This window comes from Taeniopygia guttata, chromosome 30, assembly GCF_048771995.1.
Source record: "Taeniopygia guttata chromosome 30, bTaeGut7.mat, whole genome shotgun sequence".
In the NCBI taxonomy this organism is placed as follows: domain Eukaryota; kingdom Metazoa; phylum Chordata; class Aves; order Passeriformes; family Estrildidae; genus Taeniopygia; species Taeniopygia guttata.
In genome coordinates, this window is record NC_133055.1 from 6630081 (window position 1) to 6648487 (window position 18407).

At 49.8% G+C, this 18407-nt stretch overlaps 1 pseudogene; it reads right to left on the reverse strand.

Moving 5' to 3' along the window:
- The window catches only part of LOC140680996 (uncharacterized), a 608239-nt pseudogene that overhangs the window by 443029 nt on the left and 146803 nt on the right, over nucleotides 1–18407 (reverse strand).

Here is an 18407-nt window from a genome sequence, read left to right on the forward strand (position 1 = left end):
TTCCCTGGACTGTTGCTTTTTTCCTTTCCTCTTTCTGAATATCATCCAACTTGCTCTGGACTGGGATCTGGGAAACACCAAGGAACACCAGGAGCCTGCATTTTGTGATCTGCAGCAGCCATCCCCAGTGCTGGAGAGCAATCCCCAGCGTCCAGACCCGGGCGACCACTCCCAGGAAAGACCTTCTGGATTTGTTCATCTCTTCAGAGGGGTGAAAGAGTTTTGTTGTCATCTGGTGTTGTTAATTGTTTTGGTGCTGGGGAGTGCTTTATTTGTTGAATAAACAGGTTCTTTTCCACTTCTCTCTCAGAGGAAATTTTTCCCTGAACCAGGTGGGTGGAGAGGGGCCGTGGGGGTTTATTTCCTGGGTTTTCCCCAAATTTGCCCTAAACTAGGACAAACAGTTCCCAGGGAACTGTTTGTGTTCCCTCAGTGGCACAACATCCCTGTTCTCACCCTGCCAAAGAAAGCTGCTGATGCCAAGTGTGGCCAGGGTGAAACATGGCTGGGACTGAAGCCGCTCTCTTGGGGCCCTACAAACAGCGCTCCAAAAGGAGCCCTTGGAGCTCTCCTGGGCCAGCGACTCCCTCTGAGTGGGGCCTCTCCGCGCCGGGAACTCTCCCGTTTGCTGCACTCGGGGGATCCCGAACAACGAGGGAGCTTGGGCCGATCCCCCCATTCCTCCAGGCTCAACCCTTCCCTGCTGGGGAGATGCCAAAGCATCCACAGGGAGCATTTCCCTGCCCTCAGGGGAATTTCTCACAGGTGCCCTGCACTGACTCTCTGTGTCTGTGTGCACACAGGAGTGCCTGTGCTGGGGAAATGTGGCAGAAATGCTGTTCTCTGAGGGGTCTGAGTGCCTTGGGTAGCTGAGCCAGTCAGGCCTGTAAGTAAGGTTAAATCACGAGGTCTAAGTGACACTGTAGTCCCCTTGATTCCATGAGGCCCTGCCATGCTCTAATGGCCCCTTGGTTCCAGTGGGTCCCAAAGAGTCAGAACAGTCTCCATTGTTCCATGAGGCCCCAGAAAGTCACTGTGGTCCCCTTGGTTCCACAGGGCCCCACAGTGTAACAATGGACTCTTGGCTCCATGAGGTGCCATGTTGTGTCACAATGGCTCAAGGTTCCATGAGGCCACACAGTTTAACAATGGTCCCTTGGTTCCATGAGGCCTTGCTGTGTCACAATGGACTTGGGGTTCCATGAGCTTTCCTACTGCCAAAAACAGTCTCCCTGGTTCCACAGTGTCACCATGGTCCCTTTGTTCCATGAGGTTCCATGGCAGAACCTAGGTTCCATGGCCACTGTCCTAGGTTGACTGTATGATGCCTTTATCCCCAATCATCTGCCCTGTTTATGTTGAATAATAAGTTCTACACCTTTAAGACTTGTTCCAGGAGTGAAGGGGGGCGGGGTGGGGGAAGAAGCACGGAGTTTGTTGTCAAGAACTGCACTCCCTCCTCCACATTCCTGCTCCTGGACTGTGTCGTCTGCGGATGGACAGACAGCGAGAGAGAGCTCTCCTTTGTTTTATTTTTTTCTTTTCCTAGTTAGTTTTAGCTAGCTGAGGCAAAGAAGTTCCCTGGACTGTAGTTTTTTTCCCTTTCTCTGGACCTGCTCTGGACTGAACACCCAGAAGAGCAGTGGCAGCTCGCAACTGTGGCCCAGCGGGCCGGGCCTGGACCGCAGCATTTCCAGCGCCGGAGGGACTGATTAGAGACTGAGTGAGCCCAGCTGCAACCCGGGGGATTTTTCCTGAGTTTGTCTCTCTCTTGGAGTGGCGAGAAGTTTTATTGTTTAATATTGTTTAAAATTGCTTGTTTAATAAACAGGTTTTTTCCACTTTCCCCCAAAGAAGTATCCTTCCCGAACTGGTTGCGGGGGGGGAAGGGCCAATTGAGTCTGCTTTCCTAAAGGAAAACCTTTTAGGGTTCTTTCCCCAAATTTGACCTGAACCAGGACAGGCTGGAATTCCAGTTCCCAGCCAGGAAAAGATGTCCCTGCCCTTGAAGGCAAAGCTCTTATGGAAGAGCCAACAGCCAAGTGGAGCAAGATCTTACAGTGACATTTCACTGCCAGCCTTCCTAACTTCACCCATGGTTGTCGTAGCTCATGGATTGGGAATTAAATCAGGACAGGGTCTTTGGTGGGAGCTGCCCTGGGTCAATGGAGACTCTGAGAGAGAAACAGAGCAGGCAAAGGAAGGCAGGAGAGAAAGGAGGTGTTTTGGTTTGGAATGACACGTGTCTGCTAAGGGAGGCAGGAGCCTCTCCTAAAATGGAAAAATGTAGACTCTTTCTTTCTGAATTGATATACATTTGAAATTAAAGGGGGCTCTCAGGTAAAAATATGGGAGCAGGAATAACAGCTTTTTATTAGAGAAGAAAATGAGAATATGAACAATGCAGTGAACCAAAACAACACTGAGAGAGCCAGAATACAACCTGACACTCTGTTGGACAGGGTGTTGGCTGCAGTCCAATTGGAATGGTGGCTGCAGTCCTCCTGCAGTGTCAGGTGTGGTTCTGTTGGAGAAGTGATCCTGTAGAAAGGGGTGCCTTCTTCTGAAGAGGAAGAGGCAGCTGTTCCTCTGAGAAATCCAGCCCAGAAAAAGCTGTGTTGGAGGGCCAGAATCTCAAGACTAGATGCAGGTAGGAATGCTTGGCTCCTCCCTCTGGGCAGAGCATCTCACAATGGGATGTTACAGTTCTTATCAGTCATGCAGTGACATTCAATAGCCCATTATCAGCAGATGTCTCCCCTGAGGGGGGACTGATTGTGGAAGAGATAAGGAAAAACTGCCCACTTAACACAGGACAACTGCCATACAGATGGCAAATAGAACACATCTTGCTTTTCAGTCTGGGACAGGAGGTCACAAACAAAATCAGCTGAGAAGGCAGCACTCTGAAAAGCAAACCAGAACTGACAGAAAATGAATGGGACAGAAATCAATAATTCTGATAGTTTTATTTATTATCAAAATAAATCACAACCACCCAGCCCCATACAATCCTGATCCCAAAACCTCAAATTTGGATCTTCTCTCAATCTCCTTCCAACCCCATCTAACCCTGGAGGCTGTGGAATTGAGTAATTTTGGCATGGGACTGAGGTGGGAACCAGCCACTTTGAGGTGGGATTGAGTAATTTTTGGGTAAGATTGAGGTGTTTCCAGTGGCATTGAGTAATTTTGAGGTGACAGAGCAATCCACCTTGGCTTTTGGAGTGCAAAGTTATGGAGAATACTCCCATATATCCCCCAAGAACCCACAAATCCTCCAGAATATGTTCCCAAACCATAAATTCCACCTCAAATACCTCTTAAATGGTGGGACTTTTGACATCTCTGGTCAATACTCTTTTTAGTCATTTTTCAGGTGTTTTTAAGTGATAAAGACAAATCAGAAGAAAATTAGGGCCAAACCAAAACCAGATACCCCTTCAGCATCCTGTGAGCACTGGACAAAACAAACTTGGCAGAAATCAAACTTAACCCTCCATAAAATGCCTTGAGGAAGATTTACTATTCCCACAAGTCACTTGTGATGGAAACACATCAAATCCCAAACATGAATAAACTGAAAATAGAAGCAATTCTGTGGCAAATCCAAGTTTCATCAGTTCCTGCACAGCTTCAGCTCAGCTGCTGGCAGGTTTCGATAAAAGGAAAGTGGAAATTTGGCCCAGTACAGATTAATAAAGGGAAGGGAAAGCTCTGTGTAGCTGTCACAAAGGTGACAGGGACAAAGAAAATAATGATGCTCATATTTGGCAAAGTCCCCAGAACAGTGAATTCGGGAGTTACTTGGGAATTTATCTACTTGAACTGGGCTTCTTGTAGGAATTTACTGGCCTTGAGTTCCTCACATTGGGGTGAATGATCCTTGTCAGTCTTGCTAGTATCATTTGTTCCCTTTTCTCCAGTTATTTAAAAAAATTTTTCAAGGATGGACAAGAAAATACTTTCTTTACACTGGCCACCCACAACAGCCATTTTCCTCATAAGTTCTCCCAAAAGTCACTCAGAGGAAGCTGCATCCAAGTTTCCAAGAGTTCCTCCAGAAAGAGGGAGAACCTTCGCAGAGGAAAGATCCATGCTGTTGTCAAAGGCACTTGGGGTCAGACAGCAGTGCCCTGAACACACTGTGCCAAAATAATGTCGCAATCTGGTTAATAAAATTTTTAGAGAGATGTCTCTGCCCCAATGAAGGTGCTAAGGAGACCAAATCCAAAGTGGATTTTATTGAACAGTAAATTTGAGGTAAAGAGAGAGATGGAAAGAAAGAGAAAAGGGGGGAGAGCAAAGGGAGTGACAGGGACAGAGACCTCCCCTGGGGTGAGGCAAGTGTGACATTGTCCCCTGTGTGCGTGGCCTTCCCAGGGTGGGGGTTTTACACCTGAGCCAGTTTGGGTAAGGGGGGTGGTGTTCACCCCCCACCCCGAGCAGGGATTGCCTCACTGTTTCAGGTTACAGTGTCAGATGTAACCAAAAGTGTTTTCAGTCACCATGTCCATAAACTGTTATCAACAGGTGGGGCAGTGTTCTTTATCTCTTCCATGGCTCAGCCCTGATAACGCCCTCCAGGGGCCATCTTCTGTTAATGGGCCATTGAGTGTCACTGCAGGACTGATAAAATTACATCATCCCATTGTGGGATGCTCCGCCCAGGGGGAGGAACCAAGCATTCCTACCTGGATATAATCTCACCCTTGCAACACCACGACCACCTTGCCTACTGCATTCCCAGAGGACAAGAGCTCCATAACCACCACTGGACCTTCAGAGGAAGACCAGACCCTTCTACAGGATCACCGCTTTGACAGAATCATGTTCATCACTCCAGCCGGACTGCAGCCACCATTTCATCAGACTGCTACCACCACCCTGACCAGTGGGGTGTCAGGTTATATCCTGACTCTGTGAGTTTAAGCCAGGATTTCTCTATCATTGCCTTGATATTAATTTTCTTTTTCAATTGTAAGTCTGGCATAAATTCTCCCCCTGGTTTGCTTTGAAATGAGTACAAAACTCACTGTGCTCATCCCTTGTTTTCCTCCCAAAACAGAATTTCCCATACCCAGCCCTTTGCCAGATGGAGGAGAAGGCTGTGAGGAAGAGGAAGGCGCCCTGGGACATCCAGGCAGGTGAGGAGGAAGTCAGTGCCCCTTTCCCCCTCTCTCCTGTTCCACCTCCCAGCCCAGCCTGGCCCCCGGCTGCAGGACAGCCCCGCTGCCGACGCTCTGCTGACGGGGATGCACTGGGGGGATCTCCTTACCCTTCCTTGTGGCACGGAGGCAAATCCCATCCTCTCCTTGTCCTTCCTACCCCAGAGGAGGAGCTGAGGATGGAGATCAGGAAGGACAAATCTCTGCAGCACAACCTCATGGAAGAGGCCGATTTGAGCAACTCCACAGCGCAAGAATCCAACAGGGAGGAAAAGCCCCAGAGATCCCACACAAGGAGGGGCTGCAAACCCAGCCCAGGGTGCTCTGAGGAGGAAAGGCCCACTCTGGGTCAGGAAGGTGGGCAGAGCTTCAGCCAGAGCTCAGACCTGGTGGTCCCTGAGAAGCTTCAGAATGGGGAGAAGCCCCACAAGTGCTTGGAGTGTGGGAAGAGCTTCAGGCATAGCAACAGTCTGAAACGACATCAGATGATCCACACTGGGGAATGGCCCTACAAGTGTGGGGAGTGTGGGAAGGGCTTCAGCTGCAGCTTCGACCTCATCATCCCCCAGAGGTTCCACACTGGGGAGAGGCCCTACGAGTGTCCTGAGTGTCAGAAGAGGTTTCACAGCAGCTCCCATCTCCTTGAACATCAGCGGATTCACAGGGATGAGAGGCCCTTCCGCTGCCCTGACTGCGGGAAGGGCTTCAAGCAAAACTCCACCTTTGTCACCCACCGGCGCATCCACACTGGGGAGAGGCCCTACGAGTGTCCCCAGTGTGGGAAGAGGTTTCACTCCAGCTACAATCTCCTCCTGCATGAGCGGGTCCACACCGAGGAGAGGCTCTTCCTCTGCTCTGACTGTGGGAAGGGTTTCAAGGAAACCTCCAACCTCATCAGCCACCGGCGCATCCACACTGGGGCGAGGCCCTATGAGTGTCCCCAGTGTGGGAAGAGCTTCACCCGGAGCTCTCACTTGACCAGACACCAACGGAGCCACCGGTGATGGAAGCACTGTGAGTGCCCCAACTGCAGGAGGAGCTTCATGCACTGCTCCAGCTTAACCCCCCATTGAAGAACCCACATTGGGAAGAGCCCTGGTGATCCCTGTTCCCTGTGATCCATGCTGGGAAGACACCTGTACCTTCTTCTGCCCCTGCCAATGACCTGATGTGGGATTGAAGAACATGAGGGTGTGGCCATGGCCCTGTCACTACATTCACTCCCACCTCAGGTCATTGCCAGGGGCAGGAAAGGGACTCTCTCTCTCTCTCTCTGTCTCTCTGTCTCTGTCTCTGTCTCTCTCTCTCTCTCTCTCTCTCTCTCTCTCTCTCTCTGAGAAGGGTGTCCTTTCCAGGCAGGAGGAGACATGTGGCCAGGAAGATACAATTGATGGTGATGTAATTTCCCCTGTAAATACTTTTTCTTATCCCTTCTGTTGTCAATAGTTTTTCTATTCCTGTTTGTTCCTTATCTCGTTGCTGTTCCCAGTAAATTGTTCTTATCCCAGCCTGGGATCTTTCCATTTTTTTCCTTCAGTGGAAGGTGGGAGGGCAATGGGCACCAACGGGGTTTTAGCGAGAGCAGGAAACTGGGAAATCCCATTCCTGAATCTCGGCCTGTGGAAACCGAGCATCCCAGCTGGTGCCAGCCCTGGTGGCCATGGCAGCAGCCTTGGGAGCGGGTCCCTGGCTGGGGCTGAGGGAACCTCTTCACTCTGGTGCCCAGGGACAGGAGTGGAGGGAGCGGCTGCAGCTGAGTCGGGGCAGGCTGAGGTTGGATCTCAGGGAAAGGTTTTTGCCCAGAGGCTGCTGGGGCACTGCCCAGGCTCCCCAGGGAAGGGTCACAGCTCCAGGGCTCTCTGAGCTCCAGCAGCGTTTAGACAGCGCTGCCAGGCCCAGGCTGGCAGTGTTGGGGTGTCCTGTGCAGGGCCAGCAGCTGGACTCAAGGATCCTGATGGGTCCCTCCCAGCTCAGCCACTTCTGTGGTTCTGGGATCCCATGATCCTGGGGATGGGACTGGAAATCGTTGCCATGGGAACTGACCATAGCAACAGGGGCTGGTGATGGTTGCCATGGGAACTGACCATAGCAATGGGACCTGATGAGGTTTGCTGTGGTAATCCAGGGCATCCCTCTGGCTACCCTGGCAGGTCTGGTGTCGGAATCTGTGGGTATTGGTGATTCCGAGATTGTAGAAAGTCTCTGTCTTTCTGCCCCGTTGCCAAAGAAGAAGCCATAGTTCGTCTGTGCTGGTTTCAAGGTTGTTTATTTTTGCTTATCTATAACATGTTCTGCTGCCCTGCCGCAGGTCTGTCCTGCAGGGCAGCGTGCGGGGCTCTGCCCCTCAGTGGGATGGTACAAACATTATATACCAGAAATTACGTGTACTATATTTACAATAATGTGCCAATATCTATCATCTACGTTGAATAGTGTGTCCCCAGCCTAAACCAATAGAAAAATGCCAACATCACCAAGAACATGGAGGTAAGGAAGAAGAAGGAGGAAGAACAGGTTCAGGCCCACTTTCCTCCATCTTAGAACTCCTGACCCCCCTGTACAAAGTAAAACCCCCCTGTACAGGTGTTAAAACCCCCCTGTACAATACTAAAAAATTTTACCCTCTAATTTGTGACTACTTTTACTATATCATCTAACCCTCTGTGACTGCTTGTTCCACCTTCAAAGTTGGTAATTCGTTCCATGGTTCAAACTCAAGATCACAGCTGTTTTCAGCTGCTTGCCAGGGTCTAAAATGCTTCTGACCAAGGCCTGGAACCTCTAAAAATGTCTGAGGGACATTTTGAGTTCCGACATCTCCCCTCTCTGTTTGAACCTGAAACACCTGCTTTATCATGCTGTTCAAGGTCCTTCAAATACACACGAAAATGCATGGTAGAACAAGCAGAAGAACTACAAGCCCTATAAGAATATAAAATGCTATTTTCGAAAGTTCTTTCCACAATGGTGAGATATCAAAAAGGTTAAACAAATTATCCCACCAGGACCCTGTAACTCTGTTCAATTTGCTAATACTATTCTGTATCTGTTTTCTATTTTCATGAATAGATTTTGAATGATCGGACAAGTTCATGCAGCACATCCCCTCAAATTCCTCACATCCGTGCCCATGTGTCAGCAGCAAATAATCAATTGCCGCCCTGTTTTGAAGCACTGCTTGCCTTGCACCGCTGATGTCTGTTAACATGTCACTCAGTGCAAACGAAATGGCACGACTGTGTTTACTCAACCAACATGCTACATGATCCAATTGTGTCAAGGCCACCCCTGATGCTGTTTGGGGTGAGAAAATTGCTATTGCAATTCTCTGAGCCTTGTTCCAGGTAGAAACATCATCATCACAATTTGGACTATATTGTTCAAGGGATCTTTTTTCCCTGTGTGTCTGCTTTTGCAAAGTTTTCAAATCAGGTGTTAACAATGAGAGTTCCCCGATGCTGCATGGACCGCCCTTGATTTTTGCAGGGATAGCAGGCCAAATTCTGTCCCTGCAAATGAAAAACATTCCGTTCGGTAAAGTGGCTGGGTGTTGAAGGGATGGTTTGCTTGTTATTTTTGTGTGATTGCACCAAGATGATGCATTTTTATAAAAAGGCTGATTGGGAGTGACATCTATTGTATGATTATCTGTCTTTGCCACTCCTGATGAATTAAATTCAATGCACCATTTCATTTTTGTTGATCCAAAAATGTCCAATTCTGGAGGTTCCAAGTGAGCCACAGGAAGGTACTGTGTCCAAACTTGCCATCCTTCCACAGGATCCGAGAAAGTTTTCAGAATCTCTGGAGGGATGCCTTTTGGAATTGGCCATTCCTTCACTGGCACACCTACTAAACATGTTGAAAATGGTTTTCCTGGCTTTGAATGAGTCAGACAAATGCTGTCTAGACCCGCTGCCTTTGCCAAAGTTTCCCACACATTTTCCTTTGGTTGTTTCACGGGAAAGTCTGTCCAATTGCTCAAGGCAATAGGCAAGAGAATGAAGCACATGAACACTATCTGCCTGAATCCCATGTCCATGCCCCCACCCTCTGTGAGAGACCCTGCAATGCAGCAACACCCAAACAACACTTGATTTCCCAGGAAAAGAAAACCCCCCAAGTCTCTGGGTGATCAGTTGTTGTCTGATGTGACGTCTGCGTCGTCGTCTGCCTTCGTCTGCGTGCTTGCTTCTCTGCTTCCCGGGTCCACGTTCACTTGCGTCTGCACCTGATAAGGTTTCACGTGCCTCGCCGACACCCACTTCGGTCCTCGCTCTGTGGAAACACAAGCGAAACCCTTGCCCCAAGTTATTAATGTAAATGGGCCTTCAATTTGTCCGGATTCTGGATTTCTGATCAAAACTAAAGGATTTTCCCTTAGCTTTGCTTGTGTGCTGTTTGTGAAGTGCCTAACAATTGGTGGAGTGGGTTCTGAGAAAGAACCATTTAAAAAATTCAATACATACAGAGCTTTGTTCAACCGCATGTGTGGTGTTGCGCCTGCTTCCCCTCTTTTCTGTTTATCCAAGAGGGATTTCAGGGTGTGATGTGTTCTTTCAATGATTGCTTGACCTGAGGGAGAATAAGGAATACCAAAAATGTGTTTGACTCCCCATTTTTTCAGAAATTTGTCAAGCACCTTACCTGTGTAAGTTGGACCGTTATCTGTTTTTATTTCTTGTGGCACCCCGAGTGATGCAAATGCTTGCAAAAAATGTCTGCAGGCATGTTCTGCAGTTTCCCCTGTATGTAATGATGCAAAAATTGCCCCTGAAAATGTGTCAACTGAAACGTGGATATTTTTGAGCTTCCCAAAAGATGGGTATTTTGTCACATCAGCTTGCCACAGCTGAAGACTCTGCAATCCCCTTGGATTGACAGCTCCTGTGGATGCAGGAGGCTGCACAAGCTGACAATCTGGGCAAGCACTGATGATCTCCCTCACCTGACTTTTAGAAAGGCGGAAGGACTCCATCAGCGCCTGTGCATTTTGATGGAAAAATGCATGGCTCAATTTTGCCTGCTCAAAAATATCTGGCAATGTCTGTGATATGGTCATTGTGAGCCTATCTGCGTGAGCATTCCCTTCTGCTAGGAACCCTGGGAGTGAGGAATGTGCCCTGATGTGTGCAACAAAATATTTGTGCTCTCTATTTTCTAGAATTGTCCTCATGCATAACAAATATGAATATAAAATTTCATTGTCAGTGTGTTTCAAAAGTGATCCCTCTAATCGTTTGACCACATTTGCAACATATGCTGAATCTGTGATCAGATTGAGAGGTTCCTGAAACAATTGAAAAACCCTGACCACTGCTGCCAATTCCACAATTTGTGGCGAACCCTGTACTATTTTTATGTCTGATTCCCATTCCCGTGTTTTTGGATTTTGCCATGTGACCACTGATTTGTGAGTTTTCCCTGAACCATCAGTGAATATTGTCATCCCTTCCACTGGTTCCTGGCTTATTTTTGGCTTTTCCCTGAAACTTACTTTTGCATTTAACATCCTGTGCGCCGGAAAATGAACTGTACAAATCCCTGGATACCCTAACAAAGCAATTGCAAGATCCTGTGATTTCTGCATCGCCCACTCAAAATATACTTTCTTTAAAGGTACATGAATGACTGAGAAATCCCTGCCTGACATCACCAGCAATCTGGTTCTCGCCTTAATAATAATTTGTGCTATCATTTCTAAATCTGTAAGAATTGTTTTTGAGGGCCTGTAAGCTAAAAAAACCCACTCTATCAACAAAAGAGGGTCCATCTGAGACAAATCCCATTGAAAAATCAACCCATATAACTGTGCTGTTTCCCCCAACACTGCTAAATGAAAAGGCAATGATTCCACAAAGCGATGTGCTTGTCTCTGTTGAATCATGTCTGTGATCTTCTCAAGATCTTTTCTTGCTTCAGGTGTCAGAGTTCTGGGAGATTTGATGTTGTTGTCCCCTCTCAAAAGATCGAGCAGTGACGAGATGTCATCATTGGTGATTCCCAGGATTGGTCTCATCCAGTTGATCTCCCCCAAAAGCTGCTGTAAATCCTGCAGATTGGTGACCTTTGTGTTGATCTCCAGCTTTTGTGGTCTTATTGTTTGCTTCGAGATTTTCCAGCCCAGATATTTCCAAGGTGCAATTTCTTGTATTTTTGGTGCACTGATTTCCAGTCCTGCCTTTTGCACCTGTGCAATCACACAGTCACGAACCTCTTGCACCTCCTTTTTTGTCGGTGCTGCAATGAGCAAATCGTCCATATAATGAATAATTTTTGGTTTTGGATGCTTCTCTCGTGCTGGATGCAATGCTTGGGCCACGTACCACTGACAAATGGTTGGAGAATTTTTGAGACCTTGCGGAAGAACTGTCCAATGGTACCTTTGCAGAGGTTCTTCTCTGTTGATGCTTGGGACAGAAAATGCAAAGCGTGGAGCATCATCTGGATGAAGTGGAATGCTGAAAAAACAGTCCTTGAGATCAATGATCACAGGTGACCAGTCTCTCGGGATCATTGAGAGAGATGGGAGTCCAAGCTGAAGTGGTCCCATGTCCTCGATGACCTCGTTGATTTTCCTGAGATCATGAAGCAGTCTCCAAGACCCTGAAGTTTTCTTGTGAATGACGAACACTGGAGAATTCCATGGGCTGTCTGTGGGTTTGATGTGTCCCTTCTGCAGCTGTTCCTGGACCAGCTTTTTCAAGGCACTCAATTTCTTTCGCTCAAGGGGCCACTGATCCACCCAAACAGGATCATTTGTTTTCCAGGTCAGCTTCAGAGTGGCGAGTGCCACAGTGACCCCTGTCAAAAATCCAATTCTAATTTCAGTCCCCATTGTGCCAAAAGGTCCCTTCCCCACACTGTGATGGGCTTTTGCATGATGAAAGGACGGATGACTGCTGTTTTCCCTCCCGGGCCTCTGACAACGATTGCATTTTCACTCTGCATGCATAGGGAACTTCCTCCTATGCCTGAGAGAGAGCCCAAAGGTGCAACCAAGTCCCATTCCCGGGGCCAAAAAATGTATGAAATAACTGTAGCATCTGCTCCTGTGTCAAGCATTCCCGTGATAGTAATTGTCTTTTCGTTACAAGTCAACTGACAAGTAACAACAGGCCGATCTCGGCTCACATGTTTCACCCAAGATGCATGCACTTCTGCTTGATCACCAGAAAAAGAGTCCCGTGTGTTGAACACTGGCATGACTTGCCTTTCTGGGTGAGATGGCAAAGCCATGGCTCGAGCAATCGGTGTATTTTGTGGAATTGTCAAAGGTGGTCGCAAGGCTTTTGCTGTGACCATCAGCTCCTCATTACGGTTTGCTGAAATCAAAGATGGGTAAACAACAAGTCCAAGAATGCTGCTTCTGTCTCTGGCCATTATTAAAAAATCCTGCCTTTTCCAAGAAGTCCCTGTGACACCTGTGGGTATCACTGCATGGCTATTGTCCAAAAAACACGTCAATTTGGAGGTTGCCAGGACGCGTTGGAATCCGGGTGGTACCAAGTCTGGGTCGCTGGGGATTTTGGAGATTGCTCTGCTGAAGGATTCTGTTTGTTGTTCCCCGAGGATTGCTCCTGCTGACTCTGTGTCACCGCCAGAATTTGTGTCGGTGCGCGCTGGCGTCGATTCGCGCTCTTTTTCCCGTTTCCCGGAACCGGAAGAGGTTTTCCATCCACGTCTGTCTGTGAGTGGCACTCACTTGCGAGATGTCTCCCTCTCCTGCATCGAGGACAGAGGTCTGGTGGCTTGTTGGGCTTTGCAAGTTGTGGGCAGTTCCTTTTAAAATGTCCTTGTGCCCCACACCCAAAGCACCGTCTCTCTGCACCGGTGTTGCCCTTTGCATAATTTGCAAGAACTTCCTTAACACGCTTTTCAATTCGATCCCCCAAGTGTTCCTCCATGATGGAAGCAACATGTTGTGGTGTTCCCACCTTGCTGCACGCCTCAATCATGTCCGCCAAGGTGGCCTGGTGCGGCATCATGCTGATGATTCGCCTGCACTCTGGGTTGGCATTGGAGAACGCGAGGCTTTTGGTCAGATGTGGTTTCGCCCCCTCCTCGGTCACCTGCCGCTCCACTGCCTGAGAAAGACGATCCACGAACAAGGAAAATGGCTCTGAAGAACCCTGCTTGATCTCGGTGTAGATGTTGTCCTGGACCCCCGCCGGAGCAATCTGAAGAATTGCTCTCCGTGCCGCCTCTTTGATGTCGCTGAGCACGTGTCGTGGGAGTCTCACCGCCTGCTGAGTTGGATCGTCCTCAGGAGGATCACCGGCAAGCTGCACCATGGTGAGGTTCGCGTTTGGCCCGCCTTGGTATCTGGCTCTCAGCTCCTCCAGGGATCTCCGCCACGCCTTCTGCCAAATGAGAGCTTGGGTGTCTGTAAGAACTGATGTTGCGAGATATTTAAGATCATATGGTGTTAAATCATACATGCCAAAAATACTTTTTAACATCTGTTTGAAATATGGTGATGACAACCCATTGTCCCGAATGGCCTTAGCTAAATCTTTGATTGCTCCACGATCCAGGCGTTCCCATCTCGGGTTTTGGCCCTGAGCATCATAGTTCACTGGCATCACCATGTTTCCCGAGCCCTGCAATAAACCTTTCTCCTTCTCCAATTCTGCCCGAATGTCCTGCCAGTCCACTTTCGCATCCGGCAAAGCTGGAAATTCTGTGGGTACTTGCCTGTAGAGTGGAGTCATCTGTGGTGACTGCAGCTTTGATGCAGCAGCACTCACCGATACCAACGGCGTCTGCGGCATCTGTGAAGATGAAGGCTGGGTGCCTCCGGAGAAAAGTGGAGCACCTGCTGTGGAGGAGAACACATGACTGCCCTGCATTATTTGGAAAATTTTTGGAAGATGAACCAACAGCTCTGGCTGCGACTCCAAGGCTATGCTTAAATATCGTAAAAGAAATTCAACAACTTTTTTTGATACTGAAATTGATTCTCCCTGCCCCGAAATTTTGGCAGACCTTGATTTTGGAATTGTCCAAGCTGGGACACCCTCCGAGGCAGTGATGCGAATCGTGTCATCCTGTTGTTGAGCCCCAGCAGAAGTGTCCTGAATCCCGCACTCTTCTGGAGTCAGCGGAGATTCCTGCTGTCGTGCAGATGCAGCTCTTCTCATCCTAGATTTTTTCTTATAAGAAGCTGGAAAAAAGTCTTGAATTGTCAAAGTCCCACCACTGTGTGACACCTTGCCTTGTCTGACTGGGTCCTGTAAAATCTGCTGCAATGTTGTGGTTCCGCCACTAGATGGCGCTGCCGCCTGACCAACTGAGGCCGGGACTGCACTTGGCTCTCCGATTTGCACTTCTGATAAATATTTGAGCATCTCTTCTGATAACTGATTCACATTTGCAAACCCCGTGGTAATTCCTGATAAATGTTTGAGCATTTCTCCCCATAACTGATTCACGTTTGCACTCCCTGCACTCTGTGAAACTGACTCTTGTTGTAATAACTGTTCTATTCTGCCCATGTCTGAAGCTGACAGGGGTTGGCTGTGGGCTTGGGCCGACTGTTGCCATGGGAACTGCAACGGAACCGTGCCCTGAGGAATGTTTACATCCTGGCCACGCCCCGACTCTGCCTGCGTCATCACGGGGGTGCGGACGCCTCTGCTCCGACTCCGGCTGTGCTTCCGCCTAGCTCCACCCCGCACTGCCTCAGATTCAGAGCTACTGTCGTCCTTCCCGAGACTGACGCAACTACTTTCCTGTTCCCATTCTGGCCCTGATGTTTCTGCCTCGCTTTGCCCCTCTCCTGGCTCTGTGCCAGCACCCACAGCCCGCGTGTGCCGGCTCCGCCCCGCCCGCGCCCGTGCCGCGCGTTCCAGATGCGAAAAATCCCCTCCCCCTGTGGCTTCCGGGTCCCGCTCAACCTTCCCGCGCATGCCCGCCGCCTGAGCTGCAGCGAGGGACGCCTCCCGCTGTCCCTCTGCCGCTCCCTCGGCAAATGCGGCTGCTGCGGTCAGGGAGCCGCTCTCCCGCGCCATCTGGGCGGCCGCTTCGGCGGCCTCACGGATTCTCGACATCGAACGCGTCACCGGACGCTCAGAGCGTCCCACCGTCGCACTCGCACCCCCCGCTTTCGCCCCTGTCCGTCCCGCCCCCGTCCGTCCCCTCGCTTTCGCTTTCTGCGCGGCTGTTTTGAACTCCCAGCCTGCGCAGATGCGAGAGCACTTTCCTCTCCCTCCTCCCTCTGCTCGACACTCACGCACGCACTCTCACCCACTGGGCTGCTGCCGGCGCCCCCACCCACCGCGGATTCGGGGGCCGCGCCTGGCTTGCTTGCCTCCATCTGGGGAGTCTCCGCGTCGGAGGAGCCTGGGGACTCTCGGGACACTGAGGAGCAGTGGGAACTTGGGGATACGGGACGCGAAGGGGTATCCTCTACTATATCTGTGGTGGAAGGACCTGTCCCGAGCTGCTGGCTGGACTGTCCCCCCCCCTGTTTTTCCCCAGGAGCCGTGGCTGCCTGACTTGAGCTGCTGCATTGTGCGAGTGACTCTAAAACTGTTCTCGCTGAAGGTAGTAGTTCTGCAGCAAGCTTATCTTTCTTTATAGTTCGATAATATAATTGCTTATTAACTTCCTGCCAAAAATTTGACTTAAACAACAAATTTAAATCCGAGGGTGGGAAATTACACCTCACCCACAATAACAACATTTTCAATTCTTTTTGAGTGATCTCTACCGGATGGGCAGAGATGATGCCTTGTAAAGCAGATACTATTTGAATTTCCTCCCGGGAGAATTCCCGTGGGACAGATACTGTCTGAGCTTCCTCTTGGGAGAATTCCCCCCCCATGTTCTTAATTTTGACCTTTCTCACCAAAATCTGAGTCAGCCCGAGGTCGGTCCGGAGATGGCACTGTTCACTGTCCAGCAGGTCACAGGTGAGAGATCCCAGGCGCGCTTCTGGGTCGTCTCCTCCCTGGAAAGTCCCCGAGACGAGTTGTCTTGGTGAAGGTCAGGTTCTTATCTTGAGCTTCTCATTCCCTCTCTTCTTGGAACTTGTGGAGAGTTTGTGCACTCTGCTGTTTTCCTTTTTTTTGTTTTCTTTTCTGCCGCTGAGGGTTGGAGGCTGTTTTGATGTTTCTTCTTGTTGATGCCCGGCCAGGGACACCAGGTGTGAGAACCCCGGGATTGATTTGGGGCTCTCGTGTGGTGGTAAAGTCTCTCCTCCAACCTGTGCTTCCAAAGAAAAACTCCACAGCCTCTTGTTGTCCGGTCTCAAGGTAGTTTATTGCTAGCTATCTAAAAGATTGTCCTGCGCTGCGGCTGCTTTGGTCTGCGGCCCAGGCAGAGGTACACACTCTCCTGACACCCTCACTGTCCGGTGTCTTCGTCGTCTCTCTCCCCGCCCAAAGCTGCTACTATCTTTTATATGATATATTACGTACTATATGTTTATAGATTTTCCCCAATACCTACTATCTACGTTACAATGTGCTTTTCTACTCTAAACCAATCTGTGAATGCCAACATCACCAAGAACATGGAGGTAAGGAAGAAGAAGGAGGAAGAATAAGATAAGGACCACTTTCCTCCATCTTAGAACTCCTGACCCCCCTGTACAAAGTGAAAACCCCCCTGTACAGGTACTAAAACCCCCCTGTACAACACTAAAAAATTTTACCCTCTAATTTGTGACTACTTTTACTATACCATCTAACATTCTGTGACTGCTTGTTCCACCCTCAAAGTTGGTAATTCATTCCATGGTTCAAACTCAAAATTACAGCTGTTTTCAGCTGCTTGCCAGGGTCTAAAATGCTTCTGACCAAGGCCTGGAACCTCTAAAAATGTCTGAGGGACATTTTGGGTTCCGACACTTTATCAGCTCCATTGCTTTACTCTCTGTTTTATTCCCCATACGGGGGCACCAGGGCTCTGCCCAACGGGGGTCACTGGGGATCATCCAGCCCGGATCCTCCCATGGGGGATGGAGCTGGAGCAGCGCACCAAGCTCTTCCCTCACTCTCTTCCCTCACTCCAAGCTCTTCCCTCACTCTCTTCCCTCACTCCAAGCTCTTCCCTCACTCTCTTCCCTCACTCCAAGCTCTTCCCTCACTCTCTTCCCTCACTCCAAGCTCTTCCCTCACTCCAGGCACTCACAGGGCTTCCTTTACTGGTGCCTCCGTTGGTGCTGGGTCAAGTTTGAGCTCTGTGAGAAGCTCTTCCCACACTTCCAACACTCGTAGGGCCTCTCCCCAGTGTGGATGCGCTGGTGTTTTCTCAGGTCTACGCTCCGCCCAAAGCTCTTCCCACATTCCAAGCACTCATAGGGCCGTTCCCCAGTGTGGATCACCATGTGCTGGACCAGGTCCGAGCTGTCTCTGAAACCCTTTCCACACTTCCCACACTCGTAGGGCCACTCCCCAGTGTGGATCCTCTGGTGCCGGATCAGGTGGTCGCTCCGACTGAAACCCTTCCCACATTCCAAGCACTCGTAGGGCCGTTCCCCAGTGTGGATCACCAGGTGCACCATCAGGCCAGACTTGTCTCTGAAACCCTTCCCACACTTCCCACACTCGTAGGGCCTCTCCCCGGTGTGGATGCGCCGGTGCCTGGTGAGGTGGGAGTTTCGCTTGAAGCCCTCCCCGCAGTCGGGGCAGCGGAAGGGCCTCTCCTCTCTGTGACTCCGCTCATGTAGGAGGAGATGGGAGCTGGTCCGAAACCTCTTCCCACACTCCCCACACTCATAGGGCCTCTCCCCAGTGTGGATCCTCTGGTGCCGGATCAGGTGGTCGTTCCGACTGAAACCCTTCCCACATTCCAAGCACTTGTGGGGCTTCTCCCTGCCATGAGGCTTCTCCACCAGCTCCGAGCTCTGGCTGGATCTCCACCCGCCTTCCTGGCTCAGGGGGCCTCTTTCCTCCCCGCAGCTCCCTGGGCTGGGTTTGCAGCTCCTCCTCCTGCAGGATCTCCGGGGCTTTTCCTCCTCCTCCATCCAGACACGCCCAGGGAATGAAAAATCCTGGTTTGGGGAAAAAAAACAGAGGAGAGCACCTTGGACTGGAGGTTCCTCCTTGCTCCAGTTCATCTCAGGAAGTCACTAAGAATCTTGTATCTGTATAAACCTCCAAAATATCAAGATTTAGCCCAAAAATCCCACAAACTTCAAGACACAGATCAAAAACTCCCCAAACATCACAACTCAGCAAAAACTTCCTCCAAAACATAAAGATTCAGCTGCCACATAAAACCAAAGCACCA